Source organism: Oryx dammah, unplaced genomic scaffold (genome assembly GCF_014754425.2).
Source record: "Oryx dammah isolate SB20612 unplaced genomic scaffold, SCBI_Odam_1.1 HiC_scaffold_29, whole genome shotgun sequence".
Classification (NCBI taxonomy): Eukaryota; Metazoa; Chordata; class Mammalia; order Artiodactyla; family Bovidae; genus Oryx; species Oryx dammah.
In genome coordinates, this window is record NW_024070213.1 from 88,945,154 (window position 1) to 88,970,942 (window position 25,789).

The following is a 25,789-nucleotide window of genomic DNA, read 5'->3' on the forward strand; positions in this document are numbered from 1 at the left end:
GCTAGCTCAGCATAAGACCGTCAGTTCCTCGTTCAGCCATTGATCTTTGGGGGTGTAGTCCCTAGATCCCAAGGGGAGAGGAAGGGTGAATGGAGAATTCCCAATCCCCGAAACGATAATGGTCATTTCTCTATTCTTACCATAGTCCCCAAAGCCCCTCCCCACTCTCAGAAATTACTAAATGAGTTATCCCCTGATTTCCCTAAGAAACACAGTGGGTAAAGAAAAGATGCTCATGCCTTGACTGCTCTAAAGAGTGGTAACTTTTCTACTAATTTTGGCTGTGTGATTCTAGCTCTAATTTTGAGTCAGAAGGGCCTCCGTGGCCTCTTTTAACAGTTCTGTCTTCACTATCATCACCATCAAAGGCCTTCCTTTGGCCCCTCAAAACCTACCTTGCAGGGCTGAAGCCCTCACTGGGGAATCTCTGGCAACAGTAGCCAACATCTGGTATGTGTGTGTAACATGCCTGGCTAAGCACATCAGGTGTACGTTATCTGACCCTCATGAGACACGGAATGGATACCTGATGCTCCTCCAGATGAAAACTGAAGCTCACAAAGGTTATTGTTTAAGTACACAGCTGATACAGCAGAGACTTGAGGGAGCCTATGTTTGTGTGTTTGGCAGCTGTGCCCTCAGCTTCCCCACTCTCTAGTGGCTTCATAAGGTTCCTAACTATGGGGTTATATTTGGATGTATACAGAAAAGGAAAAGGGCAGACTGAAAAGTCATTATAGAAATGTATAACTAGAGAATGTATGAGTTATATGACTTGTAAACAAACACAAATTCAGGGGTCCAGAAAGAGTGCCTACAATATGGCAGGTTTTTTAAACAATTAGAAAACAAAAAGAAACCTGAAAGCCAAGGAAAGTGATCACTTCTGAGCAATCCTGGCAATGTTTTCTTGAATTTTAGGACGCATTGTTAAGATGTGAAGAACTCAAGTACAGATCCCAGATTGGGGGAGCTTGGTAAATCATGGTTGGTGACCAAATTGTTGCGTCATAATCCACTGCATGCTCCTCCCTAATCGGCTCAGGGGAGCTGTGGCGTCATCCCGCCTGGCAGTGGTCAGAGCCCACAGAGACTCTTGTGTCCTCTTCAGAGCCTGCTGGAGAAACAGAGAAGGAGGGACATGTGCAGAAGGTGGAAGAGGACGCAGGGAGTCTTGGCAGCAGGGTTGATCTCATCTTTGCCCTCAAAACTCAGGTGTTTAGTGCCTACCTAGGAAAGGGGTGGGGGAATAAAACTTCTCAGAGGACCTTCAGTGGGACTCATATCAAAAATAAGATCACATATGAGACGCATAGTGGTGAGGACTGTGGGTTTCTCTGGGATGTGGTGGGGATCCTGTCAGAGCCTCAGTCAGGGAGGCCTCCAAAGATGATACAGGAGAGAAGGAAGGAGACGAGAAAAGATAGTATATAGATCAGGTCCCAGAGGCAAGAGTGCTAATGGAATGTTCTGATGACAGTGAATTTGACTGGTTTGCTTGCAGCTGGCTTCCTTGGTGGCTCAGTGGTAAAGAATCCTCCTGCCCATGCAGAAGATGAGGGTTCAGTCCCTGTGATGGCGAGATCCCCTGGAGAGCAAATGGCAGCCCACTCCAGTATTCTTGCATGGGAAATCCCATGGACAGAGGAACCTGGAGGTTTACAGTCCATGGGATCACAAAAGATCACACAACTAGCAACTAAACAACAACAAAGGGTTTTGTGTCAGAAAGCAATTGTCCAAACTTAGAGCCAGAGGAAAGGAGACCTTGAATGCCAGATTGAAGAGGACTTTCCTATAGGTTCCAGGCCACTGTCACAGGGGAAATGTATGCTTGTTGATGTTTTGGAAAAATTCATCTTGTGGCCCTGAGGAAGAAGACTTGGAAGAGGAGAAAGGAGGTGGGTGGACCAGCACGAGGTGGTGAGGCTCTGGGGAAGGAAGGGGAAGCACCGATGGAGAGAAAGGCAGATGAGGGAGACGAAGGCAAAAAGCAACTGGATGTGGGGGATCCAAGTAGAGTGGACATCGCTCTGATGTCACATAGCTGAGCAAAAGTCCATTGCGTAGAATAAAGAGCAAACTCACTTGAGAGAGCTCCAGAGGACATAGCCCAGAGCAGCTTCTCTTCTAAGGAGACAGGTTTAGGTTCAAGGTTAGAATTTAGAGCCAAAGTTGACCAAGAACAGAATCAACTGCCTCAGGAGCCAGGGCGTGCCCATCTCACAGAGGTGCAGGGTGGACGCTGCTGGGAACCTGAAGGTGTGAGGATGGATGGCCGGGCCCTTGACTCCTTGGCAGAGATAGGGCGCTGCAGACAGACTGCATGGCCCGGGAGGAGATGAGAGATGGGAGGGTGGTGATGAAGGAGTGGGTGGGGACCAGATGTCTGAGTCGAGTGGAGGGAGCAAATGGTGCAGGGAAGACAGGCTGTGGGATGCAGTCGTCTGCTTCTGAGGCCAAGCAGGAGGGTGAGGGCCTCTGCACTTTGAATCCCCACCACCCTGGGGCGGGGCCTTTGGTTATGCAGGTCCCAGATCACGTAGGTCTAGGTTAGAACATTAGGGTTCTGTAAGAAAACATAAGAGTGTTTTCTTGCTTGCCTCCTGCCCCTCGGCTGCTATTATAGGACCTCCAGGTCCTCTCAATACCCCCAGGGCTAACTCATGTCTGTTCACAAATGTGGTGACCTCAGCGACAACCTCACATCTGTGTTTCACGTCCAATGCTGAATGAGACTCCTGCCATTGCCGCCTCCGTTGCCACCCCTGCAGACACACTTAGTGCCGATCCACTCTGCACTGGGCCAACACCCTCATGCACTGATGGCATTGCTCACTGGGGCCCTGAAGGCAGCATCACCGAGCTGCTCCCCTGATCCAGAGATGAAGAGCCTTTTCTCCCAGCATGGAGGCACTCTCCCCTCTCCCAGTGGCTACCCAAAGCTAAGTTGCCTTGGTTCCTCCAGTGGCCAAAGGAAGAGCATCCATTACAAGATGGGATGGCAACTGCCTGGAAGGTCCCACGAAGAGGGGGACTGAACAGGTTAACCCCTATTAATGCCCTATCCCGGTCCAATCAGCCATGTCCAAGGTTAAGGTCATGTGGGCAGCAGAGGTCATGAGTAGCGGTTGCTCCTAGAAGGCAGTATGGGTAGGCATCGCTCATGCAGCATCTCTAATATAAAAAGTTTCCATGCTTTAAGGGCTCAGAATGTGTCAAACACTGAGCCGAGTACTTTGAAATACATAATTCATTTAACTCTCACAACAATCCTTTGAGGTACGCATTGCTACTTCTTTTTTATGGGTGTGGGAACTGAGGTTAAGAGGTGTACAGCCAGTAGATGGCAGAGCTACAATTCAAACCCAGGTCTTCCTGAGTCCAAAGCACATTCATGCTCAAAACCATATCACTGTTCATTGTTCTGACGACACTGGTTCAGCTCATCCAGTTCCTACGCCCAAATGACCACTTCGAGAGCTGAGTAAATTGGTTTGGCCATATCTACACTGACCTGCTTATTGAGTCAAGAAATAATGATGGTGTACTTACTCTGAGCCAGGCACTACCCCTAGGGCTTGGGACACAATGGTGAACAAACATGGGGCTTCCAGTCTAGGAGGGGGTGGCATAAATGAGCACATTACGTACATCCAGGGGGAGGCTGATCTCACCAACAGGGTGGGCAGTTTGGAAAACTTTTCTGAGACCCCCAATCTCAGGGTCACTACATGGCTCTGGGAAAGTGGACATCAGGAGATAGGGTTCTCTGTTCCTGACTCTGCTGTTTGCCAGTTTCTGCTTCCTTCTCTGGGCCTTAGTTTCTTAGTATAAATGAGATGTCATGTTTAGATGGTTTCTTGTTTTTAAATGTTTTATTAAAATATAGTTGATTTGCAATGTCATACTAATCTCAAGTGTACAGCAAAGTGATTCAGTTATATATACATATATATGTGGCTCAACTGGTAAAGAATCCGGAGACCTGGGTTCAGTCTCCGGGTTGGGAAGATCCTCTGGAGAAGGGAAAGGCTACCCACTCCAGTATTCTGACCTGGAGAATTGGAAGAGTTCATAGGGTCACAAAGAGTCGGACACAACTGAGCGACTTTCACTTTCATAATTTGTATATATATTTTACATATATAATATTCTTTTTAGATTCTTTTTCATTATTGGTTATTATAAGATATTGAGTATAGTTGCCTGTGCTGTACAGTTGGTCCTTGTTATCAATTTTTTATATAGTTGTGTGTATATTTTAATCTCAAACTCCTAATTTTTCCCACCTCCCTTCCACCTTTGGTAACATGTTTGTTTTCTATGTCTGTGAGCTTATTTCTGTTTTGTAAGAAAGTTCATTTGTATCATTTTTTTTTAAGATTCCACATGTAAATGATATGATTTTGTCTTTGGCTCTCTTCACTTAGTATGATGTTTTAATTATCTCTGGGTTCATCTATGTTGCTGAAAATGGGATTATTTCATTCTTTTTTCCGGCTGATTGTGTTTCCATTGTGTTTGCAAACCACATTTCTTTATTCCTTTATCTGTCAATGGACACTTAGGTTGCTTCCATGTCTTGGCTATCATAGATAGTGCTGCTTATGAACACTGGGGTGCATGTTTCTTTTCAAATTAGAGTTTTCTCCAGATATATGCCCAAGAGTGTGATCTCTGGATCATATGGTAAAATGGTTTCTTAACTTCCAAGTTCTATGTGCCCTGAGTCTATGATGAAGGCAGGAATTGCTTGGCAGGATCAAATCTGTGGTGAACCAGGAGCTGCAGGAGGTAGGAAAACCCCAGAAGACTGATCAGGTGCAAGGGTCCTGTTTCAAGGACCAGAGACTTCAAGGACCAGAGACATCAAGGAGGGTCCAGGCATGTTGGAGTCTGGAAGCCAGTGGGTAAAAGTTTGAGGAAGCAGCTCCAGGGGGAGGAAGTCCCAGCAGGACCTAGAACCTCAGGATCCTGCTGGGGCAGCTGGGCACCTGTGTCCATGTGTGATCTCCTGAACCGGGCATACTAACTGGGTTGAGTGTCCAAAGAAGGGGTTTTATGGCCTCTGCCTGCTGAAGGGAGCACAAATCCACTCATATGATCACAGGGTAACAGATTCAGCTTTGATTGGCCTTTAATGAGTTACTGGAAAAACTCTAACCAGAGGAAACCTGAGTTATGTACTGTTGTGATAACTACACTCCCAGACATTGTGACCTTGCAGATAAAGTCCCTGGAACTGGGGTCTTCATCTCACTGGCAATATCCCAACCAGGAAGGGTGAAAATGAACACCCATACAGGAAGAAGGGTCCTGTTTAGCCTTCCACATCAGCCTTCCACCGTCCTCCTGATGAATATCTTATTACTGACTGTGTCACCAGCTTCCCTGGGGTGTGATGGAAGCTGATCATCCACTGACATCTAGGTCTTGTCCTTCCTGCCTCCTTCTCCTCTAACACAGCTCCTCCCCACTTCTCCATCCTTAATCTCCCTACTGGCTCCTCCTCATCCATAGCTCCCTTTGTGCAGGACAAACAGACTAAAAATGATATATCTCAGAGGACACTATGGGGCCTTGTTCTCCTCTTCAACTTCCAGCTCCGGGTCCTTCCTGCTCACATCACCTCTCTACAACATGTGTTCCAGCACAGCCCTTTTCTGCCTCCAGATATTTTCCCATCTACCTACTACTCTCAGCCTCACCAGAGAACTGGAATTGACTGAAGTATATGGATGCTGTTGGGCTGTACATGGTTTCAAATAAGACAAAACTTTTGTAGAGCACTGTATAGAAGGTATAATTGTTCCTATGTTATAGATCAGACTAGTTCCAAATCGGGAAAGGAGTAGTCAAAGCTGTATATTTGTCACCCTGCTTATTTAACTTCTATGCAGAGTACATCATGAGAAATGCCGGGCTGGATGAAGCAGAAGCTGGAATCAAGACTGCCATCAGAAATATCAATGACCTCCGATATGCAGATGATACCACTCCAATGGCAGAAAGTAAAGAGGAACGAAAGAGCCTCTTGATAAGGGTGAAAGAGAAGAGTGAAAAAGTTGGTTTAAAACTTAACATTCAAAAAACTAAGATCATGGTATCCAGCCCCATCTCTTCATGGCAGATAGATGGGGAAACAATGGAAACAGTGAGAGACTTTAGTTTTGGGGCTCTAGAATCACTGCAGATGGTGACTGCAACCATGAAATTATAAGACGCTTACTCCTTGGAAGAAAAGCTATGACCAACCGAGACAGCATGTTAAATAAAGCAGACACATTACTTTACCAACAAAGGTGCCTCTAGTCAAAGCTATGGTTTTTCCAGTAGTCACGTATGGATGTGAGAGTTGGACTATAAAGAAAGCTGAGTGCCGAAGAATTGATGCTTTTGAACTGTGGTTGGAGAACAGTCTTGAGAGTCCCTTGGACAGCAAGGAGATTCAACCAGTCCATCCTAAAGGAAATCAGTCCTGAATATTCATTGGAAGGACTGATGCTGAAGCTGAAACGCCAATACTTTGGCCACCTGATGTGAAGAATTGATTCGCTGGAAAAGACCCTGATGCTGGGTAAGATTGAAGGCAGGAGGAGAAGGGGATGACAGAGGGTGAGATGGTTGGATGGCATTACCGACTCGATAGACATGAGTTTGAGCAAGCTCCAGGAGCTGGTAATGGACAGGGAAGCCTGGTGTGTGCTGCAGTCCATGGGATTTCAGAGTCGGACATGACTGAGTGACTGAACTGAACTGAACTATAGATCAGAGATGCAAAGTAATTCTCCTGAAATCACACTGCTCTTAGGTGGCAGATATGCCTCCAAAGTCCTTCCTCTTTCCACTAGATTAATTTACCGCCCCGTGTCTGCAGAGGAAGTTGTTGTTTCTTGTTTGTTTTGTTTGTTTGCACCGCACAACTTGTGGGATCTTAGTTCCCCCACCAGGGATCAAACCCATCCCCCTGCAGTGGAAACGCACAGTGCTAACCAACGGGGAAATCCTCAGGGGAGGTTTTCTTAAGCCTTTTAATTTGATGTTCATGTCAACTTTAAAAAATACACAATGTGAGAGTTGCGAGTTAAATTTTATTGGGGGCAAAATGAGGACTAGTCTGGGAGACAGTACCTCAGATAGCTCTGAGAAACTGCTCCAAAGAGAAGGAGGGGAAGGACAGTATATATGTGATTTTGGTCAAGGGGGAATACATGCAATCAAGCAGACATGTTTCCAGAAGGTTTCTGCTAGTCACGAGGAACATTCATCACCTTGAAGGATTTTAGTGCTTTTCTAGATATAAGGAAATACAAGAATTGGGCTCATAAATTGGCTCCTTAAAATATCTAACTACCTGAAGACCTGTTCTGCCGGTTTCCCAGAGCACAGAGTACTTCATTTCCGCTCTCCACCTTGAACTCCCTTCAGGAGTGTTGAAGGTCAGCAGCTGCAGCAGCACATGATTTATTAATGATCCTTGTAGAGATAGATGGCAAGTACCCATGGCAAGTACTAATTTGTAGTTGACACTATCCAAATATAAAATTGTTTCATAATACTAAGCCTGCCTTTTCCTACTCTATATTCTGCTCCCTCCCTGCTCCCCAGAGAGCCTGCTGTGCCCTCCAGCTCCTGCTTCTATTCCCAGTTGAGGTGCCATCATAGGAATGCGCTCAGTAACCCTGAAACTCTACTAACCCTGTACTTTGGGGGTTTTATGGAGGTTACATCATTTAGGAGTATCAGTGATTTGACTCACCTTCCAGCCCCATTCCCCCTTCCGGAGAATGGGTGTGGAGTGGGCCTGAAAGTTCCATGCTTCTATTCATGACTTGGTCTTTCTAGTGATCAGGCCCCATCCAGGAGCCCAAGCAGAGCTGCCTCATTAGAACAAAAGATAGTCCCATCACCTGGGGAATTTTGAGGGTTTAGGAGCTCTGTGTCCCCTCCTGTAACTCAGGAAATTATAAGGGTTTTAAGAGCTCTGTGCCAGGAACTGGGAACAGAGACCAACCTACACTTCTTCAGTGATTTCACTCTCAGGTTTTCCCTTTCTGCTTTGCCACATGGGTCAGGAGCAAAAGCAAGGTCCGAGACTTCAACAACTAGCAAGCCTTTCCCCTGCATACTGGGCCCAAAAGTCTACTCCCCAATCTGACTGTTCTTTCAGCTCCTCATCCCAGCTCTGCCATTCACCAACTGGGAGGCTCTGAGTAAGACACTTCTCTACGTTGGATTCAGTTTCCTTCTCTGTAAAGAGAGGATGTTGAATTTCAATAAGTTTAAGATTGCTTCCATCCCTATCACTTTATGATGCTTTTGTAATTTCTCTGCTATAACACAACATACATATCACGTATTTAGTGTTTGTTTTATGGTGCATAAATACCATAAAAATGATGGTCACAGAAAGAATGGTTCTCTATGTTTAATCCACAAGCATTTGCTGGGGCTAAACTGAGCTGATGCTGAGCTGAGAGATATAGAAATAATATCTAGAGAAACAGAATCTGAGATGCTGGTATTGATGTGGAACTTGGGTGTCTTAGGGAGGGTGGTGTGAGGGCCAGGACAAAAAGTAATGACATGGAGCTCTGTTTGCCTGGCTCCCCTGTTTTGGGGCCCAGCAGCCACAGGGCTCCAGCATTATTCCCCTTCCTTATTATATTCCTTCCTTGCCCCTACTGGCCCTGGGATGACTTGCCAAGGTCTTTCTTTCCTGACAGAGCCCTTCTAGATGGCCGCCAGACTCTGAAAACCACGGCACCCAAATTCTACAGCTGTGTCTGCCCTGCCCCTTGGACTGGGATGTTTGGAGTGGAGAAATTTGCCAAACTGCCTTTGGGCTGGCCCGCTGATCTGGGGAGGAGAACAGAGTCAGGGCTGCCTCTTCTGACCTGGGTTTCCCAAGGTTACCCTGTGTATTCATGCACAGGTGCACTAAAAGGTGCCCGGGTCAAAGAGGGAATAGAAGCTGGAACCTAACGCTCACTCCCCACACTCTGTCCCCCAACATGGTTGCATTTGGGTGGGGAAGGAGCACTTTTGTCAAATTTGCACAAAAGCACCCTATGGGCTAATGGCAGCTCTGGGTTTCCTTAAGCTCCTGCCATTTCATCTGTCACTGCCTTCGTCCATCCTTACCTCTTCTTAATCCAGTGAAATGTGACTCTGGGACCTTCAGCTCTGCCCTTGGGTGTTTCTTCTTGAACTCCTGTTTCCATCCTCATTACTGCCCTAGCTGGCTTCTCAGACTGCAAACTGATTCTGTCACTACTTCATTGATTACCTGAGCTGAGAATCAATATATTTGGAGAAAGCCAGGCTTCAGTGAAAGCAAAGTGCCACAAGCATTAGCAGAAAGTGCAATATAGGGAGTATGTTCCTATAAGAAATGGCTTCCTAAGAATATAAAGAAAGGGGCTGGCTAGGGAGAGGCTAAGGAAGACATGAGTCTGGGATCGGGAGGGCTAAGCTGATGAACATTTGAGAGTAGGAAAGTGCTGGGTTCAGAAGGGGCTCCAGGGCAGAGCTAGTGATTTCTGCTGCCCTCCTAGCACGCACAGCCTGCATCAGGAGCATAGGGTGGGGGAGGCTGCAGATAAGGGCACAGGGTGGCAGTGGGTTAACACCAATGAAGTGTCTATCATAGTAGCAGCCATATTCAGTTCAGTTCAGTTCAATTCAGTTCAGTCGCTCAGTCGTGTCCAACTCTTTGCAACCCCATGAATTGCAGCACACCAGGACTCCCTGTCCATCACCAACTCCTGGAGTTCACCCAAACCCATGTCCATCGAGTTGGTGATGCCATCCAGCCATCTCATCCTCTGTCGTCCCCTTCTCCTCCTGCCCCCAATCCCTCCCAGCATCAGAGCCTTTTCCAGTGAGTCAGCTCTTTGCATGAGGTGGCCAAAGTATTGGAGTTTCAGCTTTAGCATCATTCCTTCCAAAGAATACCCAGGACTGATCTCCTTTAGAATGGACTGGTTGGATCTCCTTGCAGTCCCAGCTGCCATATAAGTGATAAATAAACATGAACACAAAATTGATATTCTCTGTCTGTCCTTAATCTCAGAAGGCAGCCTTGCTTCTAGCAAATCTCCAGACTCAGACAAACCACAGGAGAATCCCCAGGATCTGCAGTAGCAATTCCAAAGGGCAGAGCTGACCGTTTGGTAGTAACTTTCTTATGCACATCTTTATCTTTTTATTTTTACATCTTTATTATATTTATTCCATGGTCCCTTTTCCCTGCCTACCTTTGAAACTGGTCATTTCAGAATAATCCTTTACATGCCAAAGTCCAAAAACTGTCTTTATAGGCCTAAAACTCTAAACTCCTTGAAGACAGAGACAAGGTCTCTTCTGTTCATTCTTGCATTCCCAGTGAGGAACTGTACCTAGCACATGGTAAATCCTTGATAACTTTTGGTTAAATGAACATTCAGTCCAACTCTGAGGCAGAATTAGTATGCAAGTGTATGCTAATTAGGTACAATTGTGTTTAAGGAGAAGTCAGATCAATACCAAACAGTTTAATTACAGAACAACCTCAGTTGTGTCCATGCTGAGGGCATGATTTTGATGTCTGTGTAGAAAGGTTAACTCAGCAGGCCTGGGTTGCTCAAACTGTGCACATTTCAAAGAAAGGCCTCTCTTCTGAACTGGCCCTTGACTTGGCTCCTAGGAAATAACCTTCAAGCCTTTATAATATCCTGCTTGACAAAAAAAATTTCTTTTCAATACCTGAGACCTTGGGCCAGACAGTACCAGTATGTCCAGATACTTAATGCCAACAGTGTAACTTTTGGCTAATACTTGTTTTTGCCTGTTGAAGGCCTTGAAACTATGTGTATCAGTTTGACCTCTAGGAGGCAGAGAGCTAAAGACTGGGCAGCTAAGGTCAGCCACTGGGCATGGCATGCCTACCTGACTGGCCCCCAGTGAAAGCCCTGGAAACAAGGCTTGGCTATGCCCCTGTCTTGGCAATACTTCGCATGTGTTGCCACAAACAGTTTCTCATCCTCATGTAACTCCAGCGGGAGGGGACACCTGCAGACTGAGCCCGCTTTCTCCTGGACTTAAACCCAGATTCTTTGCCCCTTTGCCGACTTTTATCTGTATCCTTTTGGAGTAATAAACCATAACTGTGCGTATGAGAGCTTTTCTGGGTCCTCTGGTTCCTTCCAGTGAATCACTGAGCCTGAGGGTGGCCTTGGGGACTCCCAGCATAATGTCTGTGATGAAAGAAGATTAGAAAGTGGGATAATCTTTGTCTTCAGCTGCACTGATCCCTCTCCACAGAAATGCTTCATTCATTCATGCAACAAATATTCCCTGAACACCTGCAGTTGCAGATGCTGCCATCCAGGCACTGGAGTACCCCATTCAGGGAGACAGATCTTTGCCCTCATGAAGCTTATTAGTTCTAATGGGAATGGGGAGAGGCTAGAAGCAACAGGCAAAACAAATAAGGTAATTAATGCTATTGTTTTATACCTGCTTGAGAAAGTCAAGCAGATATAAGGGACAGCATGCTGGGTGAGGTGGTGAAAGTGAAAAAGTGTTGGTTGCTTAGTCGACTCTGTGGGACACTATGGACTATAGCCCGCCAGGCTCCTCTGTCCGTGGGATTCTCCCAGCAAGAATACTGGAGTGGGTTGCCATGCCCTTTTTCAGGGAATCTTCCCAACCCAGGGACTGAACCTGGGTCTCCTGCATCGCAGGCAGATTCTTTACCATCTGAGCCACTGAGGGAGTCAGCCACCTATGAAAATTCAGTGGAGAACCCACCCTGCCCCTGGATGCTCAGCAGTGGTTCTCATTCTTTAATGAGCACCAGTCACATAGGGAACTTGTGAAAAAAACAGATTCCCAGACTTCTTCATTGTATGTGGAGGGGAAGGAGGGTTAATATTTTTACAAGCACTTCCTGTTAGTCTGACGCTGGACGTCTATGAACCACAGGGGGAGACTCCATAGTAAGCTGCGTGAATAGTGATTGGACCCAGCCCTGCCCTTCAAAGAACTTACTCTTCAGTGAAACAGAGGGTCAATGGGATAAAATGTACGCCTCTTGGAGCATTCTCTGCCATTCATACACACACGGGGCTTCTTTCTTTTTTAAGAAAATTGGTTTTGTTTACGCTGGGTCTCTGCTGCCGTGTGTGGGCATTCTCTAGTTGTAGCGAGCAGGTGCTGCTCTCTAGTTGCGGTGCTCAGGCTTCTTTTGAGATGGCTTCTTATGTTGGAAAGCATGGGCTCTAAGCAGGCGGGCTTCAGTAGTTTCAGCGAGTGGGCTCACTAGTCGCCGTTCACAGGTTCTAGAGTGCTGGCTCAGTAGTTGTGGGATCTTCCTGGACTAGGGATGGAACCCACGTCCCCTGCATTGGGAGGCAGAGGAAACAGGGAGTTTCTGAAGTGACAATTGCTGGGAGTAGAGAACTCTGGCAGGATAAGTTTCAAGGAGCTGGGCAAGGAGGGGTTCGGAGATGGTGAAGAAAACCCTGCAATGAAAATCTACGTTCCTGAGAGCAACAAAGGCAGTGCTGAGATCCTGGGAAATGCCTCTGAAGGGAGGGTTTGAAACCTTCCTTGGTTTCCCAGAGGCTCTCCCTGGGGCGGGGCGGGAGGTGGGGGGTGGCGGGGACAAAGTCCTCCATCATGGGGAGCCTGATAAACAGAAGGGGCCTTGCAGAGAGTAGCAGATGCTGGGAGTGCTGCCACTGGCCCCCTCAGATCCCTCTCACCAGCTCTCTGTCCACCCCTGGCTGCTGTGTTCACTCCTAAGGGTTCCTGCCAACAAGAGTCTGCAGAGTGTAACACAAGCGTTCCAGAAGCTACCTCACCCAGAGGCACCAAGAAGCTGGAAGTGCCTGTGAGTTTACTATGTTCCCTGGGGCAGTGGAAACCAGTGACTGATGGGTGCGGGAATAGGAAGGAAGAGTTCCTTTGCCCCAGCTTGGCTACCAGTTATATTCCTGAGCTCTCCACAGGATCAGACTGAGGTTGGGACTTCAGCTGAAGTCAGACACTAGCTTCTCCTTCCCTATTCTGCTTTCCACAGCTCCTTACAGAAGTGGGAATGTTTCCTTAGTAAACCACTTGACCTAAGACAGCAGAAAGTTCAAGCACCAGAGCAATCTTCAATTCTTTATGGAGAAGGGACAAAATAAGGGGTGAACCTCTTTCCACGGCAACCTAGAGAAGCATTCCTTTCACCTTGCCCAGCCTGGACCACTGAAATCTGCCTGGCCTGACTTCTCTAGAAAGGACATCATCAGCACCCAAGGAGAGGTGGTTCCAGACTTCTGACTGCCCTGACCTACAAGAAACTGATAGAAAATGCAAACTCGGTATATCAATTTCAGGCGAAGCCTAAGGTGTAAATATGGAGCACACACTTGAGTTTAATAACTCCAAAACAAGTATAGCGATGACTCACTATTTTTAGCAAGCCTGAAAAACTATCTAGTCAGTTCAGGGAGTGCTGAGACCACCCCGAGAGACTTGACCAAAAGATAGGACTTTCTAGCCCATCTTTGCTCAGCCTGCCCTCTGCTGGAGAGACGTATGAACAGCGGCTAATCCTGGGTACTAGAGCCAACAGCGGAAGGACCCCAGAATCCTATTCGAATCCTATTCGAATCCTATTCAAATCCTACTCATCTTTCAGAGTCCAATTTAAATGTCACTTCCTCCATGAAGCTTTCCCAGATTCTTGCAGCTAGAAGCAAGTCTTTTCACTGAGTTCGCATAGAGCTTCAGTTCAGTTCAGTTCAGTTCAGTTCAGTCGCTCAGTCGTGTCCGACTCTTTGTGACCCCATGAATCGCAGCACGCCAGGCCTCCCTGTCCATCACCAACTCCCGGAGTTCACTCAGACTCACGTCCATTGAGTCAGTGATGCCATCCAGCCATCTCATCCTCTGTCGTCCCCTTCTCCTCCCAGCATCAGGGTCTTTTCCAATGAGTCAGCTCTTCTCATGAGGTGGCCAAAGTATTGGAGTTTCAGCTTTAGCATCATTCCTTCCAAAGAAATCCCAGGGCTGATCTCCTTCAGAATGGACTGGTTGGATCTCCTTGCAGTCCAAGGGACTCTCGAGAGTCTTCTCCAACACCACAGTTCACTTACACTTCCCTAAATGGTGCTATCTACCTATGTCATGATTATGCAGTAGATATGTTAGTTTTCTCCCCGACTAAATTGTGAGATCCCAGAAGAAAAGAATTTCCTCTTTCTCGAGAGACTGGACTGCCTGGGAAGTCCCTTAATTGAGTTTTTTTGAAGATCCATCTGAATTAAAAGGATTCCCTATAATGATGTAAATTTAGAACTTAGGAGGAATTTCTAGACAGGTACAAAATCCTTTGGGGATGTATTTCAAGAGTCAGACACAACTTAGTGACTCAATAATAACAACAACAAAACGTACCTATACGTATATAGTAATAGATTTTTTAGTTTGAAATAATTTTAGATTTTATGGAAACATTGTAAAGATAAAATATAGAGTCCCCATATAACCCACCCCTTTCCCCCTAACTTTAGCTTCTTACGATACAATAGTACTTTGTTAAAACTTTGTAAAATGGTACTTTGTGAAAAGAAATGGACATGGGTATCTTATTTTTTTTTTTTAATCTTTATTGAATTTGTTACACTGTTGCTTCAACTTTCTGTCTTGGTTTTCTGGCCAGAGGCATATGGGATCTTAGCTTCCCCACCAGGAATCAGACCCACAACCTCTGCATTGGAAGGCAAAGTCTTAACAACTGGACCTCCAGGGAAGTCCCAGTATATTATTTTTAACTAGGTTCTAGGCTCTACGTGGATTTCAGCTGCTTTTACAGTGTTCAGTTCCAGGATCCAAACCAGGACCCTGTCTTGCACTTAGTTACCATGTCTCCTTAACCATCTCTGGTCTGTGATAGTTTCTCTTTCCTTGTTTATCATGACCTTGGCTATTTTGAGGAGTATTGGTAAAAGATATTTTACAGAATGTCCCCCAATCCACAAACCAGCCAGAAGTAGGATTTTTCTGGTGTTTTTCTCATGGTCAGAGTGGGGTTATGAGCTTTCAGGAAGAGCCCTGAAGAGATGAAGGGCCTCCTATCACATCCTGTTGACGGAGAAGATACTGCCCTGACTCGTCACTGGGGATGTTAACCTTGATCACTTGGTTAAGGTGGTGTTGGCCAGATTCCTCCACTGTAAAATGGCCGTTTCCCTCCTTTCCGTTCTGTATTCACTCGGTTCAGCCCACAAGAGATGAGAATTAAGCTCCACCTACTACGGGTGGAGTGGCTACTTGTATTATTTGGAATTCTTCTGTAAGGGACATTTGCCTTTTGTCCCCTATTCATATAAAAGGCTCCCCTGTGGCTCAGCTGTAAAGAATCTGCCTGCAATGCAGGAGATGAAGTTTTGATCACTGGGTCGGGAAGGTCCCCTGGAGAAGGAAATGGCAATCCACTCCAATATTCTTGCCTGGGGAATCCCATGGACAGAGAAGCCTGGTGGGCTATAGTCCTTGCAGCTGCAAAAGAGTCAGACATGACTTAGTGACTAAACAAGAATCTATATGCTGAATCATTAATTTATGCAAAACTGTTATGCATATTCTATGCTTTGGGTTATAATCCATACTACACTACCAATTTCATCACCCAGATTGTCCCAGCTTTAGCCACTGGGTGTTCTTTCAAGCTAGTTCCTCGATCTGACATCTTTTTTATTTTTAAGCACTTCCTTGCTCTCTGGCACCACAAGTTGCTGATCTTTATATTTTTAAAGTTCTGCTGCTCTAAGTGTATCACTTTGTTATTGTTTTTTCCTTGCAAAAATGTGCATATTTATACTACTGTATTAGACACCAACTGGAGGGCGAGAGTGGGTGGAGAATCCTGCTGTCCCCCAGTACCTAGTCTCCTCTTCTTCCAAAATTAGAGAGGTGCCAGCCTTCTTAAAGCCAGGTGCGTCTCTTGCCTGGGCTCTGGCTAATGGTTTGGGAGTGAACCGCGAAGGTGATGCAGACCACTCCTCAGCTCTTGCTCTTACAAAGAGGGAGCATGAATGAGCTGAGTTCCTGCTCCTCCCTCTCGCTGGCTGACAGATGGTGAGATCCACAGCCGTCCTTCCCATTAGCTGCAGCAGCAAGAGCCCAGACCCCATGTTGGGAAATGGTTTTCTGGCAGCTGAACAGAGGGAGTCCCCAAGCCTCTTCTCTACCCCCAGGATTCTTCACAACTCCAAACCAGCAAGGCTTACAGACAACCACCAGCAAGCAGAACGCATACTGAAACAGCACAGGGTTGAGCAGCTTGTGAAAAGCAGGTCTCTGGCAAACATGCTCCAGAGGAGATGCAGGCGCTGCCTTGCCACAGCCCACCTCCCCCTAAACTAAGCAGGAAGGAGAGGTAGCCTTGCCTTCTGTGGATGCAAAGGAGTGAGAGAAGATGGCACCCTGAGGAGGAAAAATCTTCAAACACAGGAAGAAAGAGATCTCACTTAGCTTAGGGTTTCCTTGGTGGTTTAGTGGTAAACAATCCGCCTGCCAATGCAGGAAACACGGGTTCGATCCCTGGTCTGGGAAGATTCTACATGCTGCAAAGCAGCTGAGCCCTTGCACCACAACTATCGAACCTGTGCTCTCAGGCCCAGGAACCACAGCTACTGAGCCCGTGTGCCGCAGCTACCGAAGCCCGAGCACCATACAGCCTGTGCTCTGCAACAAAAGAAGCCGCTGCAAAAAGAAGCCTGTGCACCACAACTACAGTGTATCCCTGACTCACTGCAACTAAAGAAAAGCCCACATGCAGCAATGAAGACCCAGCACAGCCAAAAATAAATAAGTTAAAAAAAAGAATCTGCCTTGCAATGCAAGGGACTTGGTTTCCATCCCTGGTTGGGGAACTAAGATCCCACATGCCATGGGGCAAATAAATCCATATACCGCAACTACTTAGCCCACGGACAACTAGAGAGAGGCCGTTGCACCACAGCTAGAGAAACCCGAAGGCTGCAACAAAAAGATCCTGCATGCCACAACTAAGATCCAGCCCAGCCAAATAAATAATTGAAAAGAAAGGAGTCAATGTTGGTGGTTGTCTCTGGGCTGCAAGAAACACATCCACCCCAGACAGGGTAAGACGGATCCTTTTCACCTCCTGGAAAACATCAGAAGGAAATCTGAGAACAATAGCAAACTGAAGGAGCAAAACTGTCAGAGAACTTCAGGAAGGATGGGTGCCACCCAGCTGTCACTTAGGGGTTTGCAGAGCTCAGGGAGCCACTGGCCGCATAGAGGTTCTGGAAACTGCCCAGGGAACTAGCAGTTGGGTAACGCGCATATCACAGAGGCCCCACGGTAACAATAGAAGGGAGTGGCATCATCAAATCTCAAAGTTGGGAGGAATCCTGGAGGCCCCACCAGATGCATGAATAACTCCTACTTTCTAGAACAGTGATCACCAACATTTGTTTCCATACCACAGTGGAGGGTGGTTCACTGTTTCTTGTGGTGAAAAAGTCAGTGTTAGTCACTCAGTCATGTCCAACTCTTTGTGACCCCATGAACTAGCCCACCAGACTCCTATGTCCTTGGAATTTTCTAGCTAAGAATACTGGAGTGGGTAGCCGTTCCCTTCTCCAGGCAATCTTCCCGACCCAGGGATTGTACCTGGGTCTCCTGTGTTGCAGGCAAATTGTTTACCTTCTGAACCACCAGGGAGGCCCATCTCTTGTGGTAGTTCATCTCGTTTATGTACATCTCTGATTGTTAGTTCTCTCTTAAATTAAGGAAAATCTGCTTCCCTGAAATGTCTACCTCCTGGTTCTAGTTCTGCTCTCTGGTAGCACACGAACAAGCCTCCTAATATGTAGTAGTCTTCTGAACACTTGGAATCAGTTCCCCATCTCCTCTGAGCCTTTTCATCACCAGGACAAACAGCTCTATCTCCTTCTATTGTGTCTTGGTGATCTGAACTCTCTCCACCACCCTCACAATTTTTCTCTTGACATTTTCTTTCTAGAAATAAAACAAAATAACCGAGGTACCCCACAGCCAGAAAAATAAAAACAAGTTTTAGTTCAGTTGTGTTCCCTATCCACATTTCAGCTCTGTTCTGACACTTTTTAAATATATTTGGTTTCATAGCACTTGGGGTATGCTACTGTTATCAGATCATGTGGTGGATTAAAATGGCCACAAGTTCTTTGCTGCTCTTCCTACCAAGAGATGGAGTCTAATTCTCCACCCCTTGAATCTGGGCTGGCCTTTTGACTGGCTTTGGCCAACAGAACATAGCAGAGGTTATTTTTGACTTCTAAGCAAGTCTCAAGAGACCTAGGAGCTCCTACTTTGGTCCTCTTGGGATTTTGGCCTGAAATGGCTATGCTGAGACGTCCAGGATATGAGAGCCAGTGGAGAGAGAGGCCCATTTCTTTCAAACATTCCAGCCATTGCACCCAAGGCCCCAGACACACAAGTGAGGTCATTCCGTTCCATCGAGTCCAGAACGCAGCTGCAGGAGTGGGGTCAGGCGAGACCAACATAAGAACTGCCCTCTACAGTCACAATATGGGTGAATACTGTGAGTGTAAATGGCATACCCATTCCAAGAACACTGGAATGGGTAGCCATTCCCTTCTCCAGGGGATCTTTCCGACCCAGGGATGGATGGAAACTGTCGATTTCCAGGTAGTAACACATTAACAGAGCTACAGAAATAAATTCATTCCAGGAAACCATCGTGAGCGTCCATTAAATGCCACGCCCTAGGCATGCTGCTGCTGCTAAGTCGCTTCAGTCGTGTCCGACTCGGAGCGACCCCATAGACAGCAGCCCACCAGGCCCCGCCGTCCCTGCGATTCTCAGGGAGGCAACAAAAAAGAATACAATTTCTGCCCTCCAGGAGGTCAGTTCAGAGTGGTTCAAATCCAGAAGCCTTGGTTGCAAGTCGCAAGGTGTGTATATATGTCAAGGAATCTGCTGTGGCTGTGATGTTTTAGCTCTGGAATGAACAATTTCTCCATGAGGTCCTGGTTCACCAATAAGATATACCAGGGGCCAATAATCACATAAAAAAGATGCTCCAGAACATTAGTCATCAGGAAATTCGTATTAAAACCACAATGATATACCATTACACTCACTAGAATGGCTAAAATTAAGAGAAGGACAATAATATCATTGACAAAGATGTGGATGACTAAAATGCTCATATATTGCTATTGGAACCACTTTGGGGAAAATTGGCAGTTTTTAAAATAAATCTGTCTTGTAAAGTTTTATGTTTACCATGTGACCTAGAAACTTTACTCGCATGTATTAGCCTAAGAGAAATGAGACTCTACATCCACACAAAGACTTGTATATGAATTTTCATAGTCACATTATTCATAATAGTAAAAAACCTGGAAACATGAAGATGTCCATCACCGGATGACTGGATCAAGAAATTGTGGCGGACCCATACAGTGGACCGCTATTCTGTAATAAATAGGAATGAGCTATGATACACATGATAACAGAGACTAATCTCAAAAAACCTTGAATCAAAGAAGCCAGACACAAGGAATATACACAGACAGAAAGGAATATTCCAGTATTTTGCAGTTGTTACTTACCCATAATGCTGTAATAAATAACCCTGTGCCTATGAGTTTTGTATTGTTCGAGGTGTCTTTTGAGCTTAAATTCTTAGAAATGGGATTTCTGGCCCACAAGGTACGTGATAGGTATTACCAACTTCCTCTCCACAGGGCTGTACTTGTTTGTATTATTACCTGCAATATATGAGAGTCCCTGTATCATCACCACCTTGCCAACCATATACGTTGCTACACTTTTGAATTTTTGCTAATTTGATGGGAACGGAATGGTTTTTCATTGTAGTTTCAATTTGTATGTCTCTTACAGTGCGTGAAGTTGAACTTCTTTTCATGTGAAAGCATGTGGTACAGACTTTTGCCCTCCACCCTATAAAATCTTTCATTTGTAGGGCCCCTTCTTGTCTGACCAAGTCTTAGCATCTTATTTCAAGTCACGGAGAGAGAATCTGATTGGCTCACCTATCTGTGACTTGGTTGCTACCCCAGGTGCATTCAGCTCTGATCGGTTGTCTATTCATGTCCTACATGAGGGCCTGATGGGAATTCTAAGAAGGCAGGGAGCGGTCGTTGTATGTAAGATATTGGGTGAATATCAGCACTGAAAATGGGTGTTGCAGCCCAGATGACCCTAAAGCTGATGCTGTCTGACAATTCAGTACATATTTTTCACAGAGAAAATACTGATCTAGGCACCATGAAGGAGGCCATTTTTTGTATTAAAAACATATTATGGAGAATTTCAAGCAAAAATAAAAGTAGAGAAAATATATAATAAAACTCCATGTACCCATCACCCAACAATAACTATCAACTCATTTGTATTTTTTTCACCTATACACCCCTCCCCCATGGCTTTCTGTTATTTAATCTGTAAATATTTCAACTTGAATCTCCAAAAGATAAGAACTCCTAACCAAGGACATAACCATAATATCATTATTGGACCTTAAAAATTAACAATAATTGCTTCATATCAAATATTCACTCAGTTCAGGTTTGCATGTTTGGTTATTTTCACAGTTTGTTTGGAGTACATCATGAGAAACGCTGGGCTGGAGGAAGCACAAGCTGGAGTCCAGATTGCCGGGAGAACTATCAATAACCTCAGATATGCAGATGACACCACCCTTATGGCAGAAAGTGAAGAGGAACTAAAAAGCCTCTTGATGAAAGTGAAAGAAGAGAGTGAAAAAGTTGGCTTAAAGCTCAACATTCAGAAAACTATCATGGCATCTGGTCCCATCGCTTCATGGGAAATAGACGGGGAAACAGTGGAAACAGTGTCAGACCTTATTTTTCTGGGCTCCAAAATCACTGCAGATGGTGACTGCAGCCATGAAATTAAAAGATGGTTACTCCTTGGAAGGAAACTTGTGACCAACCTAGATAGCATATTCAAAAGCAGAGACACTACTTTGCCAACAAAGGTCCGTCTAGTCAAGGCTATGGTTTTTCCAGTGGTCATGTATGGATGTGAGAGTTGGACTGTGAAGAAAGCTGAGCACCGAAGAATTGATGCTTTTGAACTGTGGTGTTGGAGAAGACTCTTGAGGGTCCCTTGGACTGCAAGGAGATCCAACCAGTCCATTCTGAGGGAGATCAGCCCTGGGATTTCTTTGGAAGGACTGATGCTAAAGCTGAAACTCCAATACTTTGGCCACCTCATGCGAAGAGTTGACTCATTGGAAAAGACTCTGATGCTGGGAGGGATTGTGGGCAGGAGGAGAAGGGGATGACAGAGGATGAGAGGGCTGGATGGCATCACTGACTTGATGGACATGAGTTTGAGTGAACTCCAGGAGTTGGTGACAGACAGGGAGGCCTGGAGTGCTATAATTTGGGGTCGCAGAGAGTTGGACACGACTGAGCAACTGAACTGAACTGAAATAAGGTCCACATATTGCAAGTGACTGATGCACATTTTGAGCTTCTTGTAATCTATAGGTTTTTCCCTTTTGTCTTTCTTTTTTTTCCTTTCAACTTACATATTGAAGAAACCAGGTCATTTGTCCTTTAGAGATTCCCACCTATGGTATTATTTAAAATATTCCCCCCTCCTCTATATTTCTTTTAAATTCAGATTTTATTTTTCCATCTGTACCTCAAGGCATGTGGGATCTTAGTTCCCTGGCTAGGGACAGAACCCATGCTCCTGCAATGGAAGTTTGAAATCTTAACTGGACTGCCAGGGAAGTCCCCAGATTATCTATTTTTGAAAGACCCTGTCAGACAGACACAAAATGTACGGTTGTTGACAGATTGGAGAGAGTGAGGAGGCTGTGTCTGGCTCCCACTCTCACAGCCATCGCAGCATGTTGAGTTTCTCAGAGATGGCACCAGGGCAAGTGAGAGCCGGGTAGCACTGGGTGACCCTGTGCATGGCTGAGGAAAAATAACTAAACGTGGGCCAAGGAGATCCTAAGACGCCAAGAGAAAAACATCATATGCATTTTCTGTGCGAACTTGCTGGGAGGAGCACAAGAAGAAGCACCCAGATGCTCAGTCAACATCTCAGAGCTTTCTAAGAAGTGTGCAGAGAGGTGGAGGATCACGTTTGCTCAAGCGAAAGGGACATTCATAGACACGGCAAAGGCAGAGAAGGCCCGTCACGCAGAAGAAATTAAAATTGATATCCCTCCTAAAGAGGAAACAGAAAGAAGTTCAAAGATCCCAATGTACCCAAGAGGCCTCCTTCGGCCTTTTCCTGGTTTTGTTCTGAGTAGTGTCCAAAAATCAAAGGGGAGCACCCTGGCCTCTTCACTGGTGAAGCTGCAAAGGGACTGGGAGAGGTGTGGGCTAACACTGCAGCAGATGTCAGGCAGCCTTGCGAGAAGAAGGCGGCTCAGCTGGAGGGAAAGTCCCAGAAGAGCGTTGCTGCATGCAAGGCCAAAGGGAGACCCGACGCAGCAACAGCGAGCACATATACTAACGCGGCAACGATACAGAAGAGTAGCCTGGCCCTACACAAGGATGGCATGCAAGTTCGTGAAGCTTCCATATTTTTATAGATTAGAAGATAAAGTCAAGCATCTATCTGCTGACACTTTTTAAGTTGACCTGTCTTTATACTTAGAAATATCTCTTAATAGGAGGCTTCCCCGGTGGCTCAGAGTCGGGGTTGCAAAGAGTCAGACATGACTGACTATCGCGATGCAGCAACCAAAGGAGTCGTCAAAGGCTGAAAGAAGCGAGAGTAAGAAGGAATATGAGGAGAGCCCGCGAGCCGCAACTACTGAGTCCCCTGAGCCTGGAGCCCTGCAGCAAGAAAAGCTACCATAATGAGAAGCCTGTGTACTGTGACTAGAGAGCAGCCCTCACTCACCACAAATAGGGAAAAGCCGGCATCAATGAAGACCCAGTGCAGCCAGAAATAAATAAGTCAACAGTTTTTTAAAAAAGAAAATGAAGAGGAAGATGATGAGTAAGTTGCTTCTAACCCAGTTGTTTTTTTTTTTCTCTTGTCTATAAAGAATTTAACCCCCATGTGGACAGCTCACTCCTTTCAAAGAAAAAAACTGGAATGTGAGGCTGTGTAAGATTTGTTTTTAAACTGCACAGTGTCTTTTTTTATATAGGTAACATACTACCAAATGTGTCTTTAGATGGCCCTGTCCCAGTGATATTTTCAACAGCTACTGACCCTGCCTGGTACTATTATGGGGGTTGCAGATTTGCCTGGAAATTTAAAGCAGTTCTTGTTGGTGCATAGCTCAAGTTAGTTACATATGGGAATGGAAGTGTTTTTCATCTTCAGTTGTCTCTGATGAAGCTTATATGAAATAATTCTTATTCTGTTAACTGAACACCACCCTGTAATTGCAAAAAAAGAAAAAAGTTGCAGCTGTTTTGTTGACATTCTGAATGCTTCTAAACAAATACAACTTTTTATTAGTATTGTCCTTTCCATAGGTCTGAACATTTTCTCCTTGAGCAGAAGCTAGTCTTTTCCTTTTGCCCATTTTGGATCGCATGAATTATTACAGTGTTTTATCTTTCATATAGTTAGGTGATAAAAAGCTTTTGTCTACATACCTTGCATACTCATGATGAGGATAATAAAAGTTGAATTGAGACAGTTTTCCTTCATAGTTAGTTAGTTAGTTAGTTCAGTCGCTCAGTCACGTCCAACTCTTTGCGACCCCATGAATCGCAGCACGCCAGGCCTCCCTGTCCATCACCAACTCCCGGAGTTCACTCAAACTCATGTCCATTGAGTCGGTGATGCCATCCAGCCATCTCATCCTCTGTCATCCCCTTCTCCTCCTGCCCACAATCCCTCCCAGCATCAGAGTCTTTTCCAATGAGTCAACTCTTCGCATGAGGTGGCCAAAGTATTGGAGTTTCAGCTTAAGCATCATTCCTTCCAAAGAACACCCAGGACTGATCTCCTTTAGGATGGACTGGTTGGATCTCCTTGCAGTCCAAGGGACCCTCAAGAGTCTTCTCCAACACCACAGTTCAAAAGCATCAATCCTTCAGCATTCAGCCTTCTTCACAGTCCAACTCTCACATCCATACATGACCACTGGAAAAACCATAGCCTTGACTAGACGGACCTTTGTTGGCAAAGTAGTGTCTCTGCTTTTGAATATGCTATCTAGGTTGGTCATAAGTTTCCTTCCAAGGAGTAACCATCTTTTAATTTCATGGCTGCAGTCACCGTCTGCAGTGATTTTTGGAGCCCCCCAAAATAAAGTCTGACACTGTTTCCTCTGTTTCCTTCATAACTGAGGCTCAAATCTTGATCAGTTGATATCGAGTTCACAGAGCCCAGTTACATTTACAAAGTGAAGACTAACCCATCTACTCACAGCATGGGATTATTGGAATTAAGCATTTTGAAAGCCTGTCCCTGAGGGACTAGTAAAACAGTCCATGTGCTGGGCAGTTATATTTGCAGTTCCCTTGTTAAAAACTTGAGAATGTAGCCCCAGAAGGGTGAGCTTAAAATACAGGACTGACATATTAACTTTTTTTGTTGACATTGACAGAGGCTCTGGGGAAAAGGTGCTGGCTGTAAATATCTTTTCCTTTTTATCTAAATATGGATTATTTAGGAAACTTGAGATGTTCCATTAAAGGTACTTAATTAATTAATTGGGTCAACTTTTAAAATCGTGTACCACGCTTTAAATCAGGTATAATTTCCTATATTATGGTTTGCCCCTTTATAATCAATAGACATGAGGGAAGAAGATACATAAACTCTGTATCTCAGTGTGAATTATCTGATTTATTTGAATTTGATTTTTTTAAAAATTCAAGCTCATTCATTAGGGTCATATGTTTATCTGCTTAGCAGTTTAGAGAACAATTTGGCAGTTCCGTGGTTTTCAAGACTATCATTTTCTTAAAGTGCCAGTGTTTTAAAATAACATTCTTACAATTTAACATGCTTTTGTGATGGAGTGCTGCTTTGTTACATAATTTTGACTTGGATTCTTTCCATTTGCCTTTTTATGTAATTTCAGGAGGAATACTGAACATCTGAGTCCTGGATGATGGTAATAAACTAATAAGTATGTGTGTGTGCGCGAGCGTGTTTGGTCATGTCCAATTCTTTGTGACCCCATGAACTGTAGCCTACTAGTCTCCTCTGCTCATGGAATTTTCCAGGCAAGAAAACTGGAGTGGGTTGCCGTTTCCTCCACCTGGGGATCTTCCCGACCCAGGGACTGAACCCCCATCTCTCATGTGTCCTGCACTGGTAGGTGGATTCTTCACCAGCTTTTCCTGGGAAGCCCCCAAATTGCAGAGGTTTAAAAATGTATAGGTTTGTCTCTCCTTTTGAGGTGTCAGCAGTCATGTTCAATCCATTATTGTTTCTTTAGGAATTATGAAGTGGTGATATTTTAATCCTATCATTTCTTCTTTATATATTAACTGGAATATTTCTATAAAAGGAAATTTCTCCTTACCTATTTGGATATCCCTATTTATAGTTCCCACAGGAAGGCAGGATAAATACTTGAACCAATTTCAATGCAAGAATTGCTTCCTAGCATGGAAAAAGCAAACTGAATCCAACTTGGATCCTGCCCTCAAGGAGATTTACATTTGGCATGGACGGAGGAGCCTGGTGGGCTGCAGTCCATGGGGTCACTAAGAGTCAGACAAGACTGAGCGACTTCACTTTCACTTTTCACTTTCATGCATTGGAGAAGGAAATGGCA

General features: G+C 45.2%; 1 pseudogene; it reads left to right on the plus strand.

Annotated features, from left to right (window-relative positions):
- Positions 1 to 22,012: 22,012 nt before the first annotated feature.
- On the plus strand, positions 22,013 to 22,624 carry LOC120858110 (annotated as a pseudogene).
- The last annotated feature ends 3,165 nt before the right edge of the window (positions 22,625 to 25,789 follow it).